The sequence below is a fragment of the Rattus norvegicus genome, chromosome 17 (genome assembly GCF_036323735.1).
Source record: "Rattus norvegicus strain BN/NHsdMcwi chromosome 17, GRCr8, whole genome shotgun sequence".
NCBI classification, from domain to species: Eukaryota; Metazoa; Chordata; class Mammalia; order Rodentia; family Muridae; genus Rattus; species Rattus norvegicus.
This window is the reverse complement of record NC_086035.1, coordinates 26,927,671-26,950,400: the sequence shown is the minus strand read 5'-3', so window position 1 is coordinate 26,950,400 and position 22,730 is coordinate 26,927,671. Positions and strand designations below refer to the sequence as shown.

General features: G+C 45.5%; 1 long non-coding RNA gene across 2 annotated transcripts; it reads right to left on the bottom strand.

The window, feature by feature from the left end:
- Window positions 1–13,536: 13,536 nt before the first annotated feature.
- On the bottom strand, window positions 13,537–22,345 carry LOC102546383 (uncharacterized). Of its 2 annotated transcripts, none has more exons than XR_001842011.3 (3): window positions 22,268–22,345; window positions 17,146–17,388; window positions 13,537–13,853 (listed from the first exon to the last, which is right to left on the bottom strand). It is a non-coding gene; the product is annotated as an uncharacterized LOC102546383 (long non-coding RNA). The 2 variants fall into 2 exon arrangements; XR_360950.5 differs by having other exon boundaries at window positions 17,183–17,388.
- Window positions 22,346–22,730: the final 385 nt, after the last annotated feature.

Sequence of the window (22,730 nt, the reverse complement as noted above, 5' to 3'; positions counted from 1 at the left end):
CCATGAGCTGTGTCACTGTGAAGTTCCGGCTCTTGGCACCTGAAGGGGACTTTGTAAATCTCTGTTGATTAAGGAACCGAGGAGCACTCTGGACAAAGAGTAGCGAGTATGGACCCAGAATGCGCCTGGGGTGTTCAGAGGAGTGTAGATAACTTGTCAGACTGGAATCTGGCATACGGAGGATCCTGGGATGTGTGGGAGGACCTTGGAATGTGTGGGAGGACCCTGGGAAGGCAAACACGGTCTAACCGTGGCACATCCTATATCCTTAAAAGTAGCACCAGGAGACAAGGAATGCAGATGGGGACTGCAGAGGCAGGAAAGCAGGAAGGTATTAGTACGGATCTGGGTCAGGGTACAGGGTGGGTTAGATAAAGCAAGGTGAGGAGAGGGGACGCCTCAGTGAGAACCAGTGTCACCCTACCAGAGTGGAAATGCAAAAGATGCATTTAGAAAAGACAGTGTCGCTTGCCTAGGAAGCGCAAGGCCCTGGGTTCGGTCCCCAGCTCCGAAAAAAAGAACCAAAAAAAAAAAAAAAAAAAAAAAAAGAAAAGACAGTGTCTTTGTTCTTCCACTAAAGACATTCTGATAAGATAGAAGGAGGATGTGTATAATTTAAAAACCCAAGGAAGGTGGCTGTTGTAGATCGCAGCATAATCTCAGCCCTTGAGAAGCTGCTCACCCGGGTCTGTGTGACGTGCAAAGGCTCTGAGCTGCGGAGCGATAACGACATAGGCTAGATCATAGTCTGTCTCCCCAGGAAGCTGGGTCTCTCAGCAATACAGTTGGAACTAGTAGTCTCCTTTGGTCACCCCCTAACAGTGGCCCACCTTGCCCCCTGCAGTCCACTCTGCTTCCTGCTCTATTCACTGTGAGCCACTACCATGAGCTGTGTCACTGTGAAGTTCTGGCTCTTGGCACCTGAAGGGGATCCCTGGAGGATCTAAGCATGTCTGAGGCCAGCCTGGGCTACAGTGGGAGACTTTATCTCAAAACCAAATCAAACAACAAACAAACAACCCCCTCCCCAAAGAAAACTTCCAGCCGAAGGTCAATTAAAAAAATCTGAATGTGATGGCCATGATAGTGAAAACCTTTAGTCCCAGCTCTCAGGAGGCAGAGACAGGTAGATTTCTGAGTTTGAGGCCAGACCTATCTATGTAATGAGCTCCAGACTAGCCAGGACTGTATCATAAGATCCTCTAAAATAATTAAATAAAAAAGACATCTAAGTTTCATTTGGCTGCGGCTGAATAGCTTCAGTTTCTGAGAAGAATCGGCCTGTGCCTCTGACCTTAAGCCCGCTCTGCAGTGTGGCTGGGAGTCTCTCTGGACGTACATGCAGGGGACAGGAGAAGAGTGGACGCTCTCACTGGGGGGCTGAGAATTCACTTTGGTTTATAAGATCTCCAGGAGGATACATGAGTGGTATGCATGTGTGCACATGTGTATTTACCTGTGCATATGTATGTGCATGTATGCTTGTGTACACTTTGTATGCCCACGTGTAAGTTCATGTGTACATGCATTTACATCTGTACATATATATATATGTATATGTCCATAAGTGCATGTGTGCATGTGTGTTTATGCATGCATTTTTGTACACGTGTGTGCCAATGGCTTCTCCAGATCCCTTGCTTCTCCAAGTCTCATCTGGAGCTAAACACTGTCCAGCTCCCCGCTGATCCTAACCTCTATTAGGACAGTGTCTTTGAGCTCAGTAAGCCTGGATTTGGAAAGTATCAGCCCCAGTCGGGGCAGCAGTGGAGGCACAGACCAGTCTCAACAAACCTCTTGCCTTGCAGGCAAAGAGCTAATGGCAAAAATGACGACTCAAGTAAAGCCTGGGTGGGGTGTGCCAGCTTTTTAATTTTTTCCATAATGAATTAACTCAGGAGTGATGATTACATATCTTGGCAAATGGGAAAAATGAGAAGCAAGCGAGCACAGGAGGGAGAGCAGGGGAGGCCAGGGGTATTTCAGAGGAAACCCTTGCGTGTACTGCAGACAGGGTGGCAAGAGGGCTGGGTTAACTCTGCCATGGTGCAGTGCTGAGCCTTTGCGAGGCCCTGGGTTCCATCCTGGGCTCCACAGCAGTGAGTAAATAAACAAAGGGCAGAAGGAATGGCAGAGAGAGGAGGGAGGCTCCAGGGAGGACATGCTGGAAGTGCACGGAAAGGAAAGAATTGAGTTAAGTGAAGTTTTGACCTTGTGTGGTCAAAAGACAGGAATGGATTCAGTGTCTTTAAATATGGTGATATCTGTGACAGACAGCAAACCATTGCCCTGAGTATCAAGACATCTTGGAATGCCCATGAGTTAAAGCTCCCCACCTCTTCTGCTGTCACCCCTCCTTTCCCTCTCCGACTGGTACTGTTGTTTGAGGCAGGCTATCCTACGAATTCAGGCTAGCGTGGGCTCATTTGCCTGAAGTAGACAATAGCCTCCTTCCTGCCTCTCAGGTGCACGGGTTACAGCCCGTGTCATACACTCAGCCTGGAAATTCTGTGTTTCTGAAACAAGGTTTCCAATAGTCAAAATGTAGAAACAACCCCAAAGATCTACTCTCCTCTGTGGATAAATATCATTTACTGCACGGTTCCATTTTTAGGAAGTGTCCACAATGGGTCAATGCATTGACTCAGAAGGTAGATTAGAATGGCTGTCAGGTATGTGAGGGACAGGGAGATGGGTGGGGTGTTTCCCCTCAGGATGATGGACTGAAGTAAAAGGCTGTTGTTGGGATAATGATAGAGAAATGGTAAAAGCCACTGAATTGTAACTTTAGGGTGAGTTTTACGTGTAATTGTGCATTCACACATTTTTTTTAAATGCGTTTCTGTGACTACAGAGCTCAGTTAGAACTTGTTTTGTTTCTATTTATTTTTCCTTCCTGCAAAGACGATAGCAATCACATGCATCAAATCCTCTCACTTTCCTTCTCTCGATACCCCATCTCCAAGAGGAAGGGATAGTACCCGTTTTCCATGTATACTCACAACATTTGCAGATTTTTGTGCATACAAATGTCCCTGTATGAATGTTCCACACCGCCCTTAAAGGAGGAGTGACTTACTCTTGGTTCTGTGCTTTGCTGATCTCCCTCCAGGACGTACATTACATCCTATGATGTACACTACAACCGCATCAACCTTCAAAGGACTTGATAAACAATGGTGGTCTACACACACACACACACACACACACACACACACACACACACACACACAGAGAGTCAGAAAAACAGAGTAAAGATTCACAACTGCCAGCTCCCTTGGAGTAAACAAAGAGCTAAGTGGGAGGTCTGGGCCTGACACCAAATGTTTGGGTTTTTCTGAGAGAGCTGTTTCTTCCTGGGGTCTGGAGCCAGATCTAGGACCCCTGTTAATACAGGAGGTAGTTACTAAGATGCTCTGGTCTTTTCTTTGGACCTCATAGAGGAAGATCCCTGCATATAGGTAATATTAATGAAATTTGTACAGTTTTATTAATTAGTAATTGGGTTCCTAGATCTACCTAAATGTCCGTATGAGGAGGACAGAAGGGACCTTGCTTTCTTTTGAAAATGGAACCAGCCCTCGAGATATATGACCCAGGCAGCCTTCCTTGGTTTGGGACCTCAGCTAGGGATAAACATTCCCAGCATCGTGACTCTAGGGCCATGGGACTCAGAAGCTAGAAGCTGGGCAGCCATCTTAGCAAGCTTGGTAATTTAAAAATAATGATTTTTAATACCACAAAAACCAGATGAACTGGGAGTGTCGCTCAGTCGGTTAAGTATTTACCCAGCAAATGCACAACCCAGGAGCCAGTTTCCAGCACCTCATGGAACCAGGAATGGTGATCCCAGTCCTTGAGAGGTAGAGATGGGAGAATTAGAAGTTCAAGGGCATCCTTTGCTAGGTATAAAAGGGAGTTTGAGGCCAGCCTGTGAGATGCTGTCACTAACAACATAAAAAGACCATAAAGGAAAGAGTATAATAGTAAATGTGTTGAAACCAAGAAGAATCTCCTCTCTGTCCTTGTCAGAGTATTAGGCTCCTGTGTGTGAAGCCTTGGGTTCCATCCCAGCACAGAAAAAGAAATAGGTACAAACATGTGGGGGACTCAAACAGGTGCCCATGTTTCATACAGAGAACCATCCACAGCAGTCAAGAGGCAGTGTCGGTCAGTGATTGGGCAAGCACCAAGTGCTGTGCACATAGATGGTTAAAATATCATTGAAACTTAAGGGGTGGGCTGGGGAGAAGGAAGAACGGAGAGTTACTGCTCAGTGTTTCAGATTTACAAGATGAAAAGGACTTGAATGGATGGAGGGTGACTACACTGGATGCCACCCAACTATGTGTTTAGAACTGGTTAAAATGGTCTGGTTTATGCTATGTTTATTTTTCCACATTAAACATAATTTATTATTTAAACATGGATTTATTTATTTTATATTTATTTATGTATTTAAGTGTTTTACCTGTTTATATGTCTATGTACGATGTACACGGAGGCTGAAGATGGGGCTGGGTCCCTTGGAAGTGGAGTTACAGAGGGTCATGAGCCACCACGTGGGTGTTGGGATTGAACCTGGCTCTTCAGCAAGAGCCACAAGTGTTCTTAACCTCTGAGCCATCTCTCCAGCTCCCTTACCACACACACACACACACACACACACACACACACACACACACACACACACACACACACACTTTAAGGCAGGAAGGAAGTTCGGTTGCATGCAGACCTTTGGGGACATCTTGCTAAGGGGAATGTCAGCACAGAGGACCAGCACTGGATGGTCGCAGTCGTTCCCTAGAGAAGCTGGACTCAGAGACAGAGAGCAAAATGTTCCAGGGACTGGGAGAGAGAGAAGGAAGCCAAGTGCTCAATGGGGGTAAAGTTTCAGGTTTTCAGACTGTCAAGATGGCTCAGTGGGTGAAGATGCTTGATTGTTGCTTGGCGACAGAAGCCTCATAACCTGTGGTCCCAGTCCTTAAAACCTAAATGAAGGCAGGAGGAGAGAGCTGACTCTATAAAGTTGTCTGCTGACTATTACATGCATACTGTGATACACACACACACACACACACACACACACACACACACACACACCAACACATGCACACAAATCATAAAAGCAAATTTTAAAAAATGTTAAGAGAACAATCATAGTCTCTTAAAATTAGCTTTAGCTCTTTTCAAGATGAAAAAGTTCTGTGGATAGAGGACAGTGTAACTATACCTAATGCTTTTGAACTACACATAAAAATGGTAAAAAAAAAAAAACCAAACAAACCAAACTTATGTATATAAAACAATAAAGACCTTACTGCTGGGTACAGTGACACCTACAGAAGGCTGAGGCAGAAGAATAAAGTGTTTGGGGCCCAGCCAGGGTGTTGCATGACAAGACCTTATCCAAAAGAATAAGTAATAAAAAAACAAATAAGAATGAGTAAACAAGAGCTAAAGAGGAGAGAAGATACTTGTTAAATTCCTACCTCTCCATCCATTTACCTTGCATGGAAGCAGCAGGTTGGTGATCTGAAAGTAGGACCAACGGTTTTATCGTTGATAGCTCATTGCCTCAGTTTCCCACAGGGCAGCCAAGCGAGACTCAGCTGTGTCCTGCAGAGCCAGGCACTGGACCTCAGGCTCTGGACCAGACCTCTGCCCTATTTGGAGATGCAGGGAGAGACCTTTGTCCTTTGCACAGACACACTCCAGAAGAGAGAGGAAGAACTTATCATCCTCTGGAATGCAGACGAAGGGCTCTTGAGTCATCAGCCTTGGAGGATAAAGTGGGAACAGCATGGGGGAAAACAGTCCTTATCTTTAGAGCTTGTCCACATCTGTCTCTTGGAAAAGTCCAGAAGGCGGAAGAGCAAGCTGCAGGGCGGATGGATTTCCAGCAGTTTGCAGCCAGCAACAACAACAACAACAGCAACAACAGCAACAACAACAAAAGAACAAAAAGAATTAACACAAGGTGATTTAACTAAGACAGCTTGGAAAGTGGGGGAAGTGAAATAAATAACTAATTTGTAGGAGATGATGCTCAAGTATTTGAAGATATTGCTAGGCATTGTAATCATTAGAACACATACCGAAACGTTTCCCAATATTAAAAAGCAAAACAAACTTAATGAGGGGATGGGTTGTCAGGTTTTAGGATGACAATATGACCTAACATCAAGAAATATCAAAAGCAGACAGATCTAAGCCAGCTGCGGTGGTACAGGGCATACAATCCCAGCACTCTGGAGGCTGAGGAAGGGAATGGAGAGGCAACAGATGAGACTTTGCCTGGGGCCAGAGTGACCTTAGTGTCTTAGTCAGGGTTTCTATTCCTGCACAAACATCACGACCAAGAAGCAAGTTGGGGAGGAAAGGGTTTATTCAGCTCACACTTCCACATTGCTGTTCATCACCAAAGGAAGTCAGGACTGGAACTCAAGCAGGTCAGGAAGCGGGAGCTGATGCAGAGGCCATGGAGGGATGTTACTTACTGGCTTGCTTCTCCTGGCTTGCTCAGCTTGCTCTCTTATAGAACCCAGGACCACCAGCCCAGGGACAGCATCACCCACAATGGGCTGGGTCCTCCCACCTTGATCACTAATTGAGAAAATGTCTTACAGCTTGATCTCATGGAGGCATTTCCTCAAGGGAGGCTCCTTTTCTGTGATAACTCCAGCTTGTGTCAAGATGACACACAAAACCAACCAGTACACTTAGGGAAATGGGCAGCAAGGTCACATGACAACCAAAAGGAGCAGTGACTTCTTTAGAAAAGGCAGAGCTACTGACAAAGCCCATGGTGATAGATTCACAACTGTAACTACCTTTATTACTTCCTGAGGAAGGTAAGCCAGAGCCCCTGTGCACAACACAGTGACTACTGTGGTAAGCAAGATATATTTATTGTATCATATAGACTTGATGAGAGTGAATGTAAATGCTCTCACCACATACATGCTGTTTATATTGACAGTGTAAATCTGGAAACATATTTAAGAGAAAGCAAAAAAGGGGCGGGGTGGGGAAGGCAGAAAGGGAAGGAGAGGCAGGGAGGGAAGGAAGTAAGAGAGGGAGGGGGGGTGGGAGGGGCAGTATCTTAGGGTTCCGATTTCTGTGATAAACTCCATGACCAAGAGCAGCTTTGGGGAGGAAAGGGTTAACTTCACCTTATAGTTCCAGTCACTCTCTGAGGGAAGTCAGGTCAGGAACCTGGAGATAGGAGCTGGAGATAGAGGCCCTGGAGGAGTTCTGCTTCCTGGTTTGTTCACCTTGCTTCCTTATAGCACCAGGACCACCTGCCCAGAGGTGACAGCGCCTACAGTGGGCAGGGCTTCCACGTATCAATCATTAACCAGGAAAATGCACCATCGGTTTGCTCGTAGGCTAACTTTGAAGGGACATTTTTCTTAGTCGAGGTTCCCCTCTTCCAAAATGACTCTAGCTGGAGTCAAGTTGACATAAAGCTTAAGTACACAGAGGGCTACTATCCTCCCATTCCTCACCAGGTGACCCAAAAGGAAAGGTCACAATTTAGTGACAATTTGGACAGTTGGGGACCGTCCCTGCACTAGTGGAAGAGACAGTGGTGTATACAATAAAGACAAGCCTCTTTATGTCCCAACAACCCCACTCCTAGGTTTAAAAATATCCCAGAGCCTAGCTTTGGTGGCAAACACCTTTAATCCCAGCACTCAGGAGGCAGAGGCAGGTGAGCCTCTGAGTTACAGGCCAGCTGAGGCTACACAGAGAAACCCTGACTTAAAAAACAAAACCCAGGGGTTGGGGATTTAGCTCAGTGGTAGAGCGCTTGCCTAGGAAGCACAAGGCCCTGGGTTCGGTCCCCAGCTCCGAAAAAAAGAACCAAAAAAAAAAAAAAAAAAAACAAAAAACAAAAACAAAAAAAACCCAGAACAATGAAAGCAAAATCTTAAGGAGTTGTAAACACACACACACACCCACACCACTGACAAGTGTGTTCCCAAGAGCCATTGTTGGTGAGGGTGAACAATTTAAACTTTTTATTTACTTTCTGAAGATTTATCTTATTATTTATTTATGTGTAGGTATGTATCTGTCTGACTGCAAGAGCCAGCGGAGGTCAGAAAAGGGCGTCGAGTTCCCCAGAACCAGAGTGACCAGGTCGAGAGCTGCCACACGGGTGCTGGAAATCGAATTCATTCAGGTCCTCAGCAAGAGCAGCCAGTGCTCTTAACTTTAGAGCCATCTCTCCAGCCCCTAATTTTAACATTTTAAATACTCATGCACAGGACTATGGGTAAGCGAATAAATAATTTTTGTTCATACAACGGAATAATTGAGAGAGTGTGAAATAAACATTTCGGCAGGGATGCGTCTCACACAAGGCGGTAACTGACAAACACTGAGTTTGCAAGTGGCTTCATACTCAAGGCTCCTTGTATAAAAATACACAAAACAGCGAGGGCGCTGTAGTTATGTCATACATGAACATGTGAGGGAAGAAATAGTCAGCTCAGAGAGAAACTCTAGAAAGAGGAGGAAGAACGGAGGGTATAGAGCGCATCGACTGTGCCATTCATGTTCAAGTTTGTTGCTTTTAAATGCCATGGATGCTTGCACAGACAGTAGAATCGTCACAGTAGCAACCAAGGTCCAGAGTTCCTGTTTGCTCACCTTCCAGTCAGCCCCTCTCTGTCTCTGCTTGTCCCACAGCTCAACAGGACGGATACACTGCGGTGCTGCCTGGGCCTCTCAGCCCGAAGACTCACTAAGGCAGGTGCTGGTGGGCAGGAAGAGAATGCGGTTGCAAACTTCATCTTCATTCAGGAAAGTTCAAAACTGGCATCTGACCAGACCACATGCAGGACTTTGTGATCTCAGATGAAGGGGTGTGTGTGTGTGTGTGTGTGTGTGTGTGTGTGCACGCACGCACACACATATGTGCGCATGTATACACACGTGTACAGTCCTGCCTGAAACTCACTATGTAATCCAGGGTGGTCTTGAACTCATGATCCTCCTGCCTCTTTCAAGCGCTAAGATTTCAGCTATGCACCACTATGCCTGGCCAGATAGAATTCTGCAACATGGGAACTATGCAGACCTTAAAAGACCCTTTTATTATTCAGAAATTGTGCCCCAAACACTCACCAGCTCTTAGCTTCTAGGGCGATAGATTAGGACATTTTACTGACATGACCTAAATAGCCTGATAGTCCAGAGGAAGGCCCAGAGTTAGTTATCAGGGTTGCCATGACAACCACAGGGCAGAGGATTAACACAGTGGAGTTGAAAAGTTGTTGCCTGACATTGTTAACTGAATGTTGCAAACTTTCACTTAGGTTTCTGGACTATACACACCAAACACATTGGATGACTAAGGGAAAAACAATAATTTTATTTATTTATTTTAACCTGGAAATAACCTCATTAATTTTGTTCTTTTTTTCTTTTCAGCCTTTGCATCGGACTATCGCTTAGCAAGCAATTACTCCATGCTGACATTTAAAGCTTACCTGTGGCTTACCCTTGCTTGTATAAGCTTTAAAACAACCATGACTTTCTTACCTCCCTATAGCACTGTCGGATCCTAACATCAACGTGGTTTGCAAACCAGACTCCAAAGAGTCAGAATAACTAAGCACCCAGAAAGCTGGAGGCAAGAGAATGATGGGCCAGTCCTAGTCGTCATTTTTCTAGAATGTTATTATCTGCAAGAGCTTGCCTAGTATTGTTCCTTGCTGCTAAGAATGTGTTCCACTAGCCAGCTGGCCACAGCCCCTGAATGTTTCTCAGAGATCTAGAATCTTCCGCCCTACTCAGCTGTTTTGGACACTCTCCTGCTTATCATGATCCTCCAGTGATTTTCACGTACATGGTTCACCTATGTAATTACTTGAGGCAGAATCTTACTGTGTAGCCCAGGCTAACCTCAAACTCATTATAGAGCCCAGGCTGGGCTCAAGGTCCTTTTCCTTCTGCCTCTATGACAGCTTCTTACACATTCACACTTGAGAACTGCGGAGTCTTACAACCCAAGGGCCACACTGTCTTCCAAACAGATGTTGGCATAGCAAGAGATAAAGCTTAAGGAAGAGCAGTTGCTCCAGAGACTTTATGCAAGGAAATTTCTGAAAGCCACCTTCAGGTAATAATACCAGAAGCACCCGCCATGTTAAGGTAGTAATACCAGAAGGGCTAGGCACTGTGGAAGCAGGAAGTTGCTATTTGCAGATTATATTTGATACAAAGTAGTTAATTCTGTCTTTCCTCGTGTATTGAAAACATGAAGAGGATCCTGGAAAACAACAGGGAGACGGACAGGGATGAAAAGGTTAACTAAATAACATTGGAACTGATGTTACACACACACACACACACACACACACACACACACACACACACACACACGAGAGAGAGAGAGAGAGAGAGAGAGAGAGAGAGAGAGAGAGAGAGAGAGAGAGAGGCACAGAGTCATAAAAGACCTAAGTTATCATTGGAGCACCCCTTCATAGCATGACCCCACTGGATTCCAGCTTCCTCAGCTTGGAAATTGCCCCTGCACTTGAGGGTTGTACCCTGGGCTCTGGGGTCCTCAGATGGCAGACACAGCATGAGCTTGTGTGTCACTAGGGCCAGATGGTCTCTTGTTTTGCAGCTTCTTGCAGTTTGGCATAATGTGGTCACTTTTTCCTTACCTCCTGGCTTCTGGGGAGGAGAGGAGAGGCTGGCTCAGGGGCAGGGCTGAGGAGATGAAGCAAACCTGAGACCTGGTAACTCAGAGGAAGCCTCATGGTGGCTGGCAGATCCTTTCCTCACCAGGGCCTGCCTGCTCACTCCTGGCTGTTGCTGTGATGGTGAGAGGGGGCACATATTCAAGTCCTATAGCATTCTTGAGGAAGGACTGACTACTAAATGATGTCATTAAGTAGTAGGGTGGCTCATGTGACAGAGCAATGGAGGGGAGTGCAGAGCTGACTCTCAAAGTGATTTCTAGACACAAGCTTAAAAATACACACCTGGGTGACTTGTACAGACTCCCACAGTTATGGAGTTATATGTGGGCAGCTCCAGAGAATAGCAGGTCACGGTGTGCCTGCCTTACAGATGTGCAACACAGATAAGCCAGAGCCCCCAAATGGAGTGTGTGGGGGGGATTTTTACACTGCCTTTACATTGTTTCAGACGTCTGTGGCCTTTTGAGGTGTCCAGTACATTTGTGTTGTCTGTAGCCACTGTACTGTGTAAGAGCTCAGCATGCCTTCTTTTTTTTTTCTTTTTTTTGGAGCTGGGGACCGAACCCAGGGCCTTGCGCTTGCTAGGCAAGCGCTCTACCACTGGGCCAAATCCCCAACCCCTCAGCATGCCTTCTTTATACTATGTAACTATAACTTAATAGCCATGATCAACAGTGATGGTTTAATATCACATATTCTCCTTCACAGGCAGACTCTGGATTTGAGTATATACACAATACCAAAGCAGAAGTGAACCACAAGGGAGAGGAAGTCGTCTAAAGTGGAGAGGGCTCGGGGACTAGAAAGACAAAACCAGTGAGTGTTTTCCATATGGGGACTTAAATCTAAGAGTTTATTTAAACATGGAAGAAGAAGGTGGACCACGTTGAAGGAGGAAGGGAATCAGAGAGAGGAGAAAGGAGGGATGGGGGGTTGAGGGCAGATCCGATGCATGGGTTAAAAATGTCCTAATGAAATCCAGTACTTTGTATGGCCACTAAAATGTAATGAATACAAAACAATCAGAGGCTCAGTAAAGTGCTTGTTGCACAAACACGAGGACCCGAGGTCAGACCTCCATGCCTGTAACCTTAGTGGGAGGTGTGGGTGTGTAGGGCAGACACAGGCAGCCCTGGGGTTTCTGGCCAAGCATCTAGCTGAAATGGTGGACTCCATCCTCAGTAAGAGGCCCTATCCCAAAAACTAACCAGGAGGGCGATGCAGGAAGATACATTTATCTCTAGCCTACAGAGGTGCACACAAGCATTTGTATACACCTGGACATTTACATTCTCTACGCATACATGTGCACATACGTGTATACACAAAGGCACCCAGTGTTTTTTTACTACTAGCTTATGTCCTCAAGGTTCACTCCTACCTGCACTTGAGTGAGAAATTTCTAACTATGTAAGGTCAAATCACTCTACATCCCGTTACACTCATGTGCCACACCCCTTTTGTCCACCCCTCTGTCTGTGGATAATTGGCAGGCTTTGAAGGTTGGCTACTATGACTGTGTATGTTATCACAGACACAGGGATACTGATACTGTCAGCTGCCTGCTTTCAAGCTTTAAGGTTTAGGCAGATGCAGGGGACGTGTTTTTCAAGGTTAAAGACTAGCTTGGAGATATAGCTTACTGACACAATAGTGTGCTTTTCTGTATTGTGTGTGAGGCCCTAGATTCAAGCCCAAGTACCTTATAAAGAAAGAAAGAAGGACATGACAGAGACCTCGGAGGGGGGAGGATCCCAGGATTCAATGGGGGTGAGGTGACCTTAGCTGAGACTCACAGCAGTGAAAATATGGAGCCTGGAGAGGCGACACCTTGTAGCCAAGCATGAACCCATTGGAGCGATAGGGACACCAACCTACCCACAAAACTTTGAACCCCAAAATTTATCCTACCTACAAGAAATTCAGGGATGGGGATATAGAACAGAGACTGAAGGAATGACCAACCAATAACCAGCCAACTTGAACCATTCCTTGGGCGAGCACCAATTCTTGGTATTATTAATGATATTCTGTTATGTTTGCCAACAGGAGCCTAGCATAACCATCCTCTGAGAGGCTCCATTTAGCAGAAGACTGAAGCAGATGCAGAGACACACAGCTAAACAGTGGAGGGAGCTTGGAGACTGTTATGAAAGGGTTGAGGGAAGGATTGAGGGGCCCAGAGGGATAGAAACTCCACAGGAAGACCAAGAGTCAACTAACCTGGACTCCAGGAGGCTCTCGGAGACTGAACCACCAACCAAAGAGCCCCACCCCCACTGCACATATGTAGCAGAGGGGCAGCTTGGTCTTCATGTGGGTCCCTCAACAACTGCAGGGGTGGCTGTCCCTAAAGCTGTTGCCTGCCTGCCTGTCTGTCTGTCTATCTGGAATATACTCCCCTAACTGGACTTCCTTGTCTGGCTTCAGTAGGAGAAGATGCACCTACCCTTGCAAAGGCTTGATATGCCGGGGTTGAGGGTAGCCAGGGGGAGCCTCTACCCTCTCAGGGGAGAAGGGAATATATGAGGAGGGATCAGGAGGGGGCAGAAATTGGGATGTAAAGTGAATAACAACTAACTAACTAACTAACTAACTAACTAACTAACTAACTAAGAAAAGAGAGGGCCAGAGGAGAAAAGGACCCAGTGATTCTGACTAGCAGAGGGCTCTGAACCCGGATCTCGTTCATGTTCATTGTGGTTTCTCCTGCCTGTTAGGACATCCCCAGAGTGGGAGCAAGGGTACTGGTTACTATGGGCATGTCCTGAAACTAAAATATGAAGAGATATATGCTGTTAGACATCTCACAGCTTTTGAAATTCTTGAGTTTTAAAGAGGCAGACAGAACAAAGCTAGATTAATACACAAAGTATCAAGTGCAGGGAGGAATGTTCCATTTTAACCAATTCTTCCTTGTTTTTGTTATGTTCCACAGGATGGAAATTACTGCAATTACTGTGCTTCCAACGATCAAGGCTTCCCTTTCAGTCTGTTTGAGGCTGCTACATCAGAATGCTGAAGACTGGGCCACTAGTTGTTTATTCAGATCCAAGTTGTAGAGGACTAGAGGACTAGAAAGGTCCACGATCACAATGGTTTTTCCATGGCAACAGGAATAGACAGCTGAGAGAAGAGAGAGAGATAAGTTTGAGTCAGAGGCACACAGTTCTAAATCAAAGGCACCCACTGTTAGCATTCCTTCTAGGCTCTGCCCAGCAGTTATGAGGCAATAGCCAGGTAGGCCTGGCTTACTATAAAAGGGGCTGTTTGGCCCCGCCTCACTCCCCTTCTCTCTTACTCTCCCTGACTCCCTAACCCTTTTTTCCCCCTTTCCCCTTCTCCTCCCTCTCTCCATGAGGTCCTGAATGACCTCTTTCTCTCTCTCTTCTCTCCTCCTCCTCCTCCTCTTCCTCCTCCTTCCCCTTCTCTCTCCCCAACCCCCTCCCCCATCTCTGCCTTTACTCCCTTCCCTGGCCACAAATAAACTCTATTCTATATTATACCCTTCTTACAGCTGGTACCTCAGGGGGAAAGGATTCCTCAGCATGGGCTTACTGAGGCACTCCTACCTCACCATACTTGGCCCTACCAAACAAATCCTGGCTCCGGCTCTCCCTTCCTTTTTTATAAAACACAACACACACTCCTCCAAAGGACAGAGAGGTCCCAATTAACATAGCGTGTGTGTGTGTGTGTGTGTGGTTTTTGAGACAGGGTTTCTCTCTATGTAGCCCTAGCTATCCTAGAACTTGCTCTGTAGATCAGGCTGGCCTGGGACCCAGAGCTCCACCTGTCGCTGTCTCCTGTGTGCTGGAATTAAAGGCGTGCACCATCAGTGCCTAGCAGGAATTACGTTTTAACATGAGCTCTGGAGGGCACACGCACACAAGAACAAAGTCAAACAGAAGTGAAGGCAGGGTCTGGGGAGATAGCTCAATGGTTAAGAGCTCACCAGGCAAGAGTGAATACCTGATTGAATTCAGATCTGCAGAGACACATGGAGTTGGATGTAGTAGTGTGTTTGACCTGTAACTCAGTGCTCCCAGAAGCCTGAGAATGGGCTATCTCAGGGTAAGAGACTTGTTTCAAACACGGTAGAAGGCAGAAGCAGACAACCAAAGTTGTTCCCCGACCTCTGCAGATATGTCATGGCATGTGGCTGTGCAAATACGGTAAAGGCAAACACGGCAAATAGATTCTATGTGTCAGGAGGGGCAAAGCCGAGCATAAGGCACCGTTGGAACATCAAGTGTGATGAGGTTATTGGAGCAAGTTTACTCAAAATGAAACTGCCATGGCCTCATCCCAGCTACACCTAGATTAAGAGTGGGAAAACCAAACATACCTCCTCGCAGGATGCACAGTAGTGCCCTGAGGTAAAGAACATACTTAACTGTTCAAAACCCTGGGCTCTGTACTGAGCACCAAAAAAGCTAACCAAACAGGATGGGAAAGTGGTCTTGGCTTATTTTCTGTATAGCTTTGAGGTGGGGGGAAGGGTAGTAGATTATACATTAAGACTAAAGGAAAAGGCCACAGATGTTAGCAGCAACTATCTTTTGGGGAAGGATTGGAGATTTTCTTCTTTGTAACTGTCATTATTTTTTAAAATTTTCTTTAAATGTTTTTTTTTTGTTTTTAAGTGTGTATGTGTTTGTGTTTGTGTTTGTGTTTGTGTTTGTGTGTGTGTGTGTGTGTGTGTGTGTGTGTGTGTGTTGGGGGGTATGTACACTTTAGTGTGTAAAAGTCCAAGAATCTCCAAAGAATACAATCCTACACTCAAATAGTATGCAAAAGCAAAGAGCATTTATTCTACAGAAAGCCAGCACATAGGGGTCTACCATTAATCAAAATGGAGACCCCCCAGATAAAGACTCGAAGACCTTTTTACAGGGAACTTGGGGGAATTTTAGTTAGTGTTAGGTAATCTAAAACTTCATTGGTGGGCGCCGGGGATGTTATGTGGCTTGGTTTCTGATTGACTTCTATGTTAGTTTCACCATATTTGATGAGGCCTTGAAGAAAATCCAGGAACTGACTCAGCTCCAAGCTTATGTCTGTTTGACGGAGACATCAGTGACTTAACAACCCATTGTCAGTAGTTCCCTCTGAGGGTCCCAATCTGCTTCCTTGGGAAATCGAAACTTTTCTATTGCCAAGGTTTTTATTTCTTAGGGGAACCTCTCAAGTGCAGCTAGCTGCCTAAGGAGGCCAGAAGACCATGGCTGGCCTGGAGCTGGAGTTGTAAGCAGCTGTGAGGCAGCTGTGGATGCTGGGAATAGAATTTAGACAGTCTGCAAGAGCAAAGCATGGCCTTAACCCCGAACCACCTCTCCAGCATTGTTTTCTTACTGTACTTTTACTCGCTTAAATATATTGAAAATATCAAAAAGGGGGGGGGGCAGGGTGCAGGTGTTTTCTTCCCCTCCAAAATGGTAGACCTAAGAGTGCTGGTGATAGATACTCGCAAATAGACTATAGACCTAGGTATCACTTGCTACAAACCAGGCTTTGCAGGACTCTGTTTCCATCGCTCCCCATCGTGGAGCTGAGTTTTAACAGCTCAGAGAGGGGTGATATGATTGTGGAAGTGACTGGCCCACGGTTGCACAGTTTCTTGTTTTATTTTGTTTATGAGTCTTTGAGACAGGGTCTCTCACTCTGTAGCTCTGGCTGACCCGGAACTCACCATTGTAGACCAAGCTGACCCTAATTCACAGAGGTCTTCCTGCTTCCACCCCCTGAGTACCAGGATTGAAGGTGTTCACTATAATGCCCGCTGAATTGACAAACTTGAAAATTGCAAGCAGATCATAGGGTATGGGAGCCAATGAATTTTGAGCTGTAATCTCTTAACTGCGGTTTCTTTGTGGACGTCAAGAATATGATTTAATGCCACTGGCACATTCTAATATAAATTTGTTATTGACCAAAATAGATATTTTACAGTTTAATTTGTTTGGCAGGAGGAAAGGTACTCTTATAAGAAGACCCCCCCCAACCCCATGCTCACACACACACACACACACACATGTATGTACCCAAACATGCAGGCACACGCTCACATACACAGGATCTTTCAATGGATGGAGCCAACATCTGCGTATGCTGTGTGACAATTATTAAATTCAATGTTAGTAAGTGTTTGTAAGGGGATTACTTGAAATGCACGTTTGGGTATGTCCTTGTTTTAGAATATAGTTTCCTTCCATTGGCCTCTTGGGAAATATTTGCTTTTCTTTGCAGCAAGTTCTTAAACAGAAGGAATGTCAGTCCTTACAGGAACTGGTGCAGCCAGCTGAATTAGCCACCACTGGCTTGGAAGAGACGCTTACGGCTCTCCACACCTATTCCTGAACAACAAGAAAGAAAACCATCCCAACAGCTGGAAGCCATCCAGAAGGCAGGTACAGACCCTACTCCTCCTGGCCTGCCCACTCCCTGAGGTATACCACCATCCTGGAAAGTGTGGTTGCAGCTGGCATTCTTCGCAGGCAGGCTTGGTCCTGATAGGTGACGTTGAGGCTGCTGGGACGGGCGTGTACTTGGGCTCTAGGTGTATGAAGCACCATACCACAATGCTGAACTAGGAGTTTAGAGACACTCAGTTCTCAGTCACAGAAGCCTGTTGGTGAGAAGCTCATTTTCCTTGTCACACCTTCAAAACAAACAAAACGACTGATCACAGCTACACCCAGGATATAGTTCATGGCACAGCACTCAAATTCTCTAGATTCTGTTGAATGAAACAAAACCGGAGCCCAGAACCCACTTATGGGTGGGCATGGTAATCAATGCCTGTAATTCCAAGTACTTGAGTAGCTGAGCCAGGAGGATTGCCCTGGGCTTGAAGATAGCTAGAGCAATCCTGACATTTCATCTCACAAAACGAAACAAAACAAAACAAAACAAAAGCGCCCAAACCTGGAACCCATCTGGGGTTGGTCAGCTACTCTGGGGCCCCTTTCATCCACTGTCTTTCTCTTTGCTGCTTATCCCAGTGACAGAAGGGCTTTCTTCAAAGGAACTCAGAGCCCGAAAAACCTGGTAGCACAGAGAACATGTTTTGGCTAAGGTATCCAAGCTAGCAGACAAGTCTAGGCAAGGCATTTGGCCCAAATTTAGCCGCAGACACCGAGTGTCTGAGCAAAGGTGTTTAGTAAGGATTTCCTGGGAGACAGTTTGGGCATCAGTGCTGGTCAGACACTCAAGTTCTCCTTCTGCTTGGTGGGTTCTGCTCCTCTGTTCTGTGTGACTGCGCCTGTGCAGTACATGACTCTAGATTCCTTCAGCCTTACAGCAGGTCTTAAAATCAGGCTACAGAGACGAGTTTGGCTTGTCTTCCTTGTTGTTGTTGTTGTTTTTTTTTTTTTTGCTATAACTTTTAAGGTCATCTTAATAAATTCTATTTTTAAAAAAAAAAAAAAAAAGACTGTTAAGACTTCTAAAAGCACTGAGTGTGAGGTCAGCCTGGTCTACAGAGCAAGTTCTAAGACAGCCAGGGCTACCCAGGGAAATTTTGTCTTGAAAACCAAACCAAACCAACCAAACAAAGATTTCTAAAGGCTCTGGAGAGACTCTGTGAGAGTCCACATCCCCAGCTCGAGTGTGAAAAGCTAGGCATGGCTGTGCACTCCCGTAACACCAACACTGGGGCACGGAGACGATGGATCCCGAGAGCACACCGGACAAAACAATGAACGTCAGTTTTACCGAGAAACCCCGTCTCAAGAAAGATGTGATGTTATACAGGAGGATACCTAACGTCCTGCCCCAGCCTCTTTGCATGTTTGCATGAGCACGTGCACCTGTATGTTCAGGTGCATGCATCCCATGCACAGGCACACATATGCATCACAAACAGAAAAAAGACTCTGGGTAAAATGGTGTCCTGGTTAGTCACCTGGGCAACCTCAGATGAGAACAGTGCCTCGATCAGATTGGCCTGTAGGGATGTCTTGGGGGAGCTTTCTTGAATAATGATTGATGTAGGAGTCAGCCCACTGTAGATGGTAGCAGCCCTCAGCCCCCATACCAGCCCTGGACACGTAGTCCTGAATTGTAGGGAGAAAGCAAGCTGGGCAAACCATGGGGGAGCAATCCAGTAAAGCAGCTGTGCTGGGTAGTTTTACATCAAGTTGACACAAACTGAAGTCATCTGAGGGGAGGGAACCTCAATTAAGAGAATACCTCCAGGGCTGAGAGGTAGCCCTGTGGTTAAGAACACAGGTTTTGTTGCAAATGACCGGGGCACGCACGCACACACACACACACACACACACACACACACACACACACACACACATTGAGGATCATCATCTCCTCAAACACCAGCATGTGTGGTGCACAGACACACATGAAGAAAAATACTCATACACATAAAATGAGAGGGGTTGGGGAGAGAGAGCATCTCTGCAAGATTGGGCTGCAGGCAAGCCTGTAGGGCATTTTCTTAATAAGTGATTAATGGAGGAGGGTCCAGTCCACTGTGAGTAGTGCCAACCCTAGGCTTGTAGTCTTTGAGCTGAGCAAGCCATGAAGAATAAGCCAGCAAGCAGCACTCTTCTATGGCCTCTGCATCAGCTCCTGCCTCCAGGTTCCTGCCGGGTTTTGAGTTTCTGTCCTGATTTCCTTTGATAATGCACAATGATATGGAAGCATTGGTGGAATAAACCCTTTCCTCCCAAAGTTGCTTTGGTCGTGAACTACAGAACACTGAGGCTGCTGGTGAAGCTGAAGGCTTCCACTACCCCCTCCTCAGCATCAGCAAGAGACACCAAAGAGGACATTTAAAATGACGCTGATCCACCCAGCATAGGTGTGCCAGAAACTCGATTCAGATTTAATGGATGCTAGCCAGAGTGAATCATGTAGTGGAGAATTCCAAGTGTGACTTGTAAGTGTGTGGTGGTTTGAACAAGATGGATCCCATAGGCTCATGCATTTGGTCTCCAGTGTTCTCTGTTCAGGGAAGGTTCTGGAACCTTTAAGAGATGCAGCATTGCTGGAGGAAGCATGGCATGGAACAGATTCTGAAGATTATAACCTCATCCCCCTTCTTGTGTTCTCTCCGATTCCTTTGTAAGGATGAAAATGTGACCAACCAGCGGTAAGCAAAACAAACAAACAAACAAAACCTTTTACACACCCCAAATCAAACCAAAAAGATCCCTTCTTCTCAAGTTGCTTTTGTTCATGGTATTTTATCATAGCAAAAACAAGCAATCAAACAAACCAAACCAAAAACCAAAACAAAACCAAAACAAAACAAAACCAAAAGAAAACCAACCACCCAAAAATATAGCATGCTCAAAAACAAAAAACAAACAAACAAATACAAACAAACAAACCCAGTGAAGACCATAGGCTCCTGGATGAATTCCAAGTTAACTCACAACAACCCAGCTGAATGAAATAAGGAACTGATAGGCCCTAGAAGGAAACGTTTAAAAGACTTATTTTATTTTTATTGTTTAGAGATGTGTTTATGCTCGTGGGTGCTCTGTCTGCATGTGCATGTGTCTGGAAAAGTGGCCATTGCTTTTAACCACTGACCCATCCCTCCAGCCCCAAGATTTTTACGTGTGTGTGTGTGTGTGTGTGTGTGTGTGTGTGTGTGTTCGAGCGTGCGCGCATAATATGCACATGGGTGTAGTTGCCTTTGGAGGCCAAAAGAGGGCGTCAGATCCCTTGGAGCTGGAGTTATAGGTGATTGTAAGCTGCCTGACATGGGCGCTGTGACCTGCACCAGGGTCCTTTTAACTCAGAGCCATAATTCCAGGCTCCTGGGAACAGTTTTTGTTTTTTGTTTTTAATCACCATAATGCAAGACCCTTCCTCCTTTATCTCTAGCTGAGTAGTCAGGAGTACTTATATACAGTCATGTATACATTTGCCTAGGAAAGATACATCTTATCTTTCCCTCTGTCTACTTGCCTTTGTAGCTTTTCAACAAGTAGCGAACATAGGTCTGTGTCTATGTTTACATCCTGTTTATTCTAAAGCTCATCAGTAGCATGACCTTGTCCCATCTGCAGGACATTAGTAGAGCTTGGCTGTTAGTAAATTTACTTTAAATTCTATACTAGACCAACATGCTAACACTGGGTGACATCCTCACATCCTGGGATTGTTTTTTAATTAAAGAAAACTATTTTTTCTTTTTTCCTTCTTCAGTGCCGGAGATTGGACCTAGGGTCTCAAAAATGCTAAGCGTGTGCTCTATCCCTGGGCTTCACTCCCAGCCCTAAACTCACTTTTAGATTGTGTGTTGTTAATATATTGAAAAAAATTTCTTTGTATATTAGCTTTAAGTCCTAAGACTATGCCGATCTGGTTTGCTAATTCTAGGGATATTAAATGCATGCCTTAGGGTTGCCCTTCTACAGGATCATGTTGTCTATGGGTGCGGTTTTTCTTCTTTTCTTCTAAGTCTTTATTCTTTTTATTTATTTTCCTTGAGTTATTTCTGAGACGAGGGCTTCTAGTGATGTGTTGAGTGGAAACATGAGAACGGAGATGCTCGGCTTAGCCACTCTGAGATAGAAAGCATTAAGGGTTTCAGCATTTTGTTCACATTTGTGTGATTTCATTTACTTCCACATTAACGGTGTTTTAGATTTGTTTATTTTATGTATATCGTGTTTGCCCACCACATGCATGTCTTGTAGCTGAAAAGATTTGGAGAGGGTGTCAAATCCCCTGGAACTAGAATTATATAGTTATTATAGTTATAGTTACAGTTATAGTTATAGTTATAGTTATAAATACCACAATGTGGGTACTGGAAACTGAACTGAGTCTTCTGCAAAGCAACAAGCACTCTTAAGTGCCAAGCCAGCTCTCTATCTTGTATACATTTTAAAATACTGATTTTCACTGCCTTTACCAGACAGATCTTACACTTGCAGAGAAGAATCACAGTTCCTTCTGGCCTTAGCCTCCCAAGTAGCTAGGACTACAGAGTGGTATCTGTCACCAAACCAGCTTTATTTGTTTGCTTGTTTGTTTATGTATTTATTTATTTGAGGCTGGGCTTCATTTATCTCAGGCTAACTTTGAACTCTCTATGTGGCCCGAGGCTGACTTTTAACTTCTAATCCTCCCCCTTCTACCTCCCAGGTGCAGAACTTCTAGGCATGAACTGCCATGCCTGGCATGGATATCATAGTTCTTAACGTCTTTTAACTTCGCCTGGAAATGGACTACTTTCACTAGGTTTTGTTTGGCAGTGATGTGCTATACCAATGATTTACTTTTCTGCCAGAATCAAAATCACTATCCCTTCTAATTTCATGGTGCGCATGTGTGTGTGTGTGTGTGTGTGTGTGTGTGTGTGTGTGTGTGTGCCTGCGTGTGTGTGTGTGCGCGTGCGCCACTGAGGTTTATCAGAGTTGATTGCACGAACACAAGTCAGGGGTCACTTACTGAAGCATGGACAAACAAGAATGGCAAGACCACTGAAGGAAACAACTTCCCCTGCCCCAACAACCGTTCAGTGCCTCAGAAGAGTAAGTCCTTATGAGCGCATTCCCCACCTGCCCTAGGAGGTTGGTGGTTGCCAGCAAGTGACCACAGATGCTCTGAGTTCCGGCCTGCAACTGTAGGATGATGTCATTATACAGCAAGGCGGGTCCAGGATAGGGCGTAGCCTATCATTGGATGAGAAGGAAGGGTAGGCGGGGAAAAGTCTAGGAAGGAAGGAGGAGGAGGAGGGGGAAAGAGAAAAATAAAGATAGAGATAACAGAGCAGGATGATCCAGCTCCATGTGGGCTAGGTCAGTTTTATCTTGTCTAGGTGGGCGGTTAATATCCTTATTAATTGGCAGTGAATTTATTGTGTGGATGTATTGTGGATTGGGAATTTAGCATGTAAATCTGATTGTTGGGTTACAATTTGTTGAGTCTAGATTTTACCCGGTGGGTGGCTGGAATCAGAGAGTTCCTGGCTGACCAGGGCTGGCCAGGGGGACTAGCAATGGGAGTGGAGAGACCGCTGGG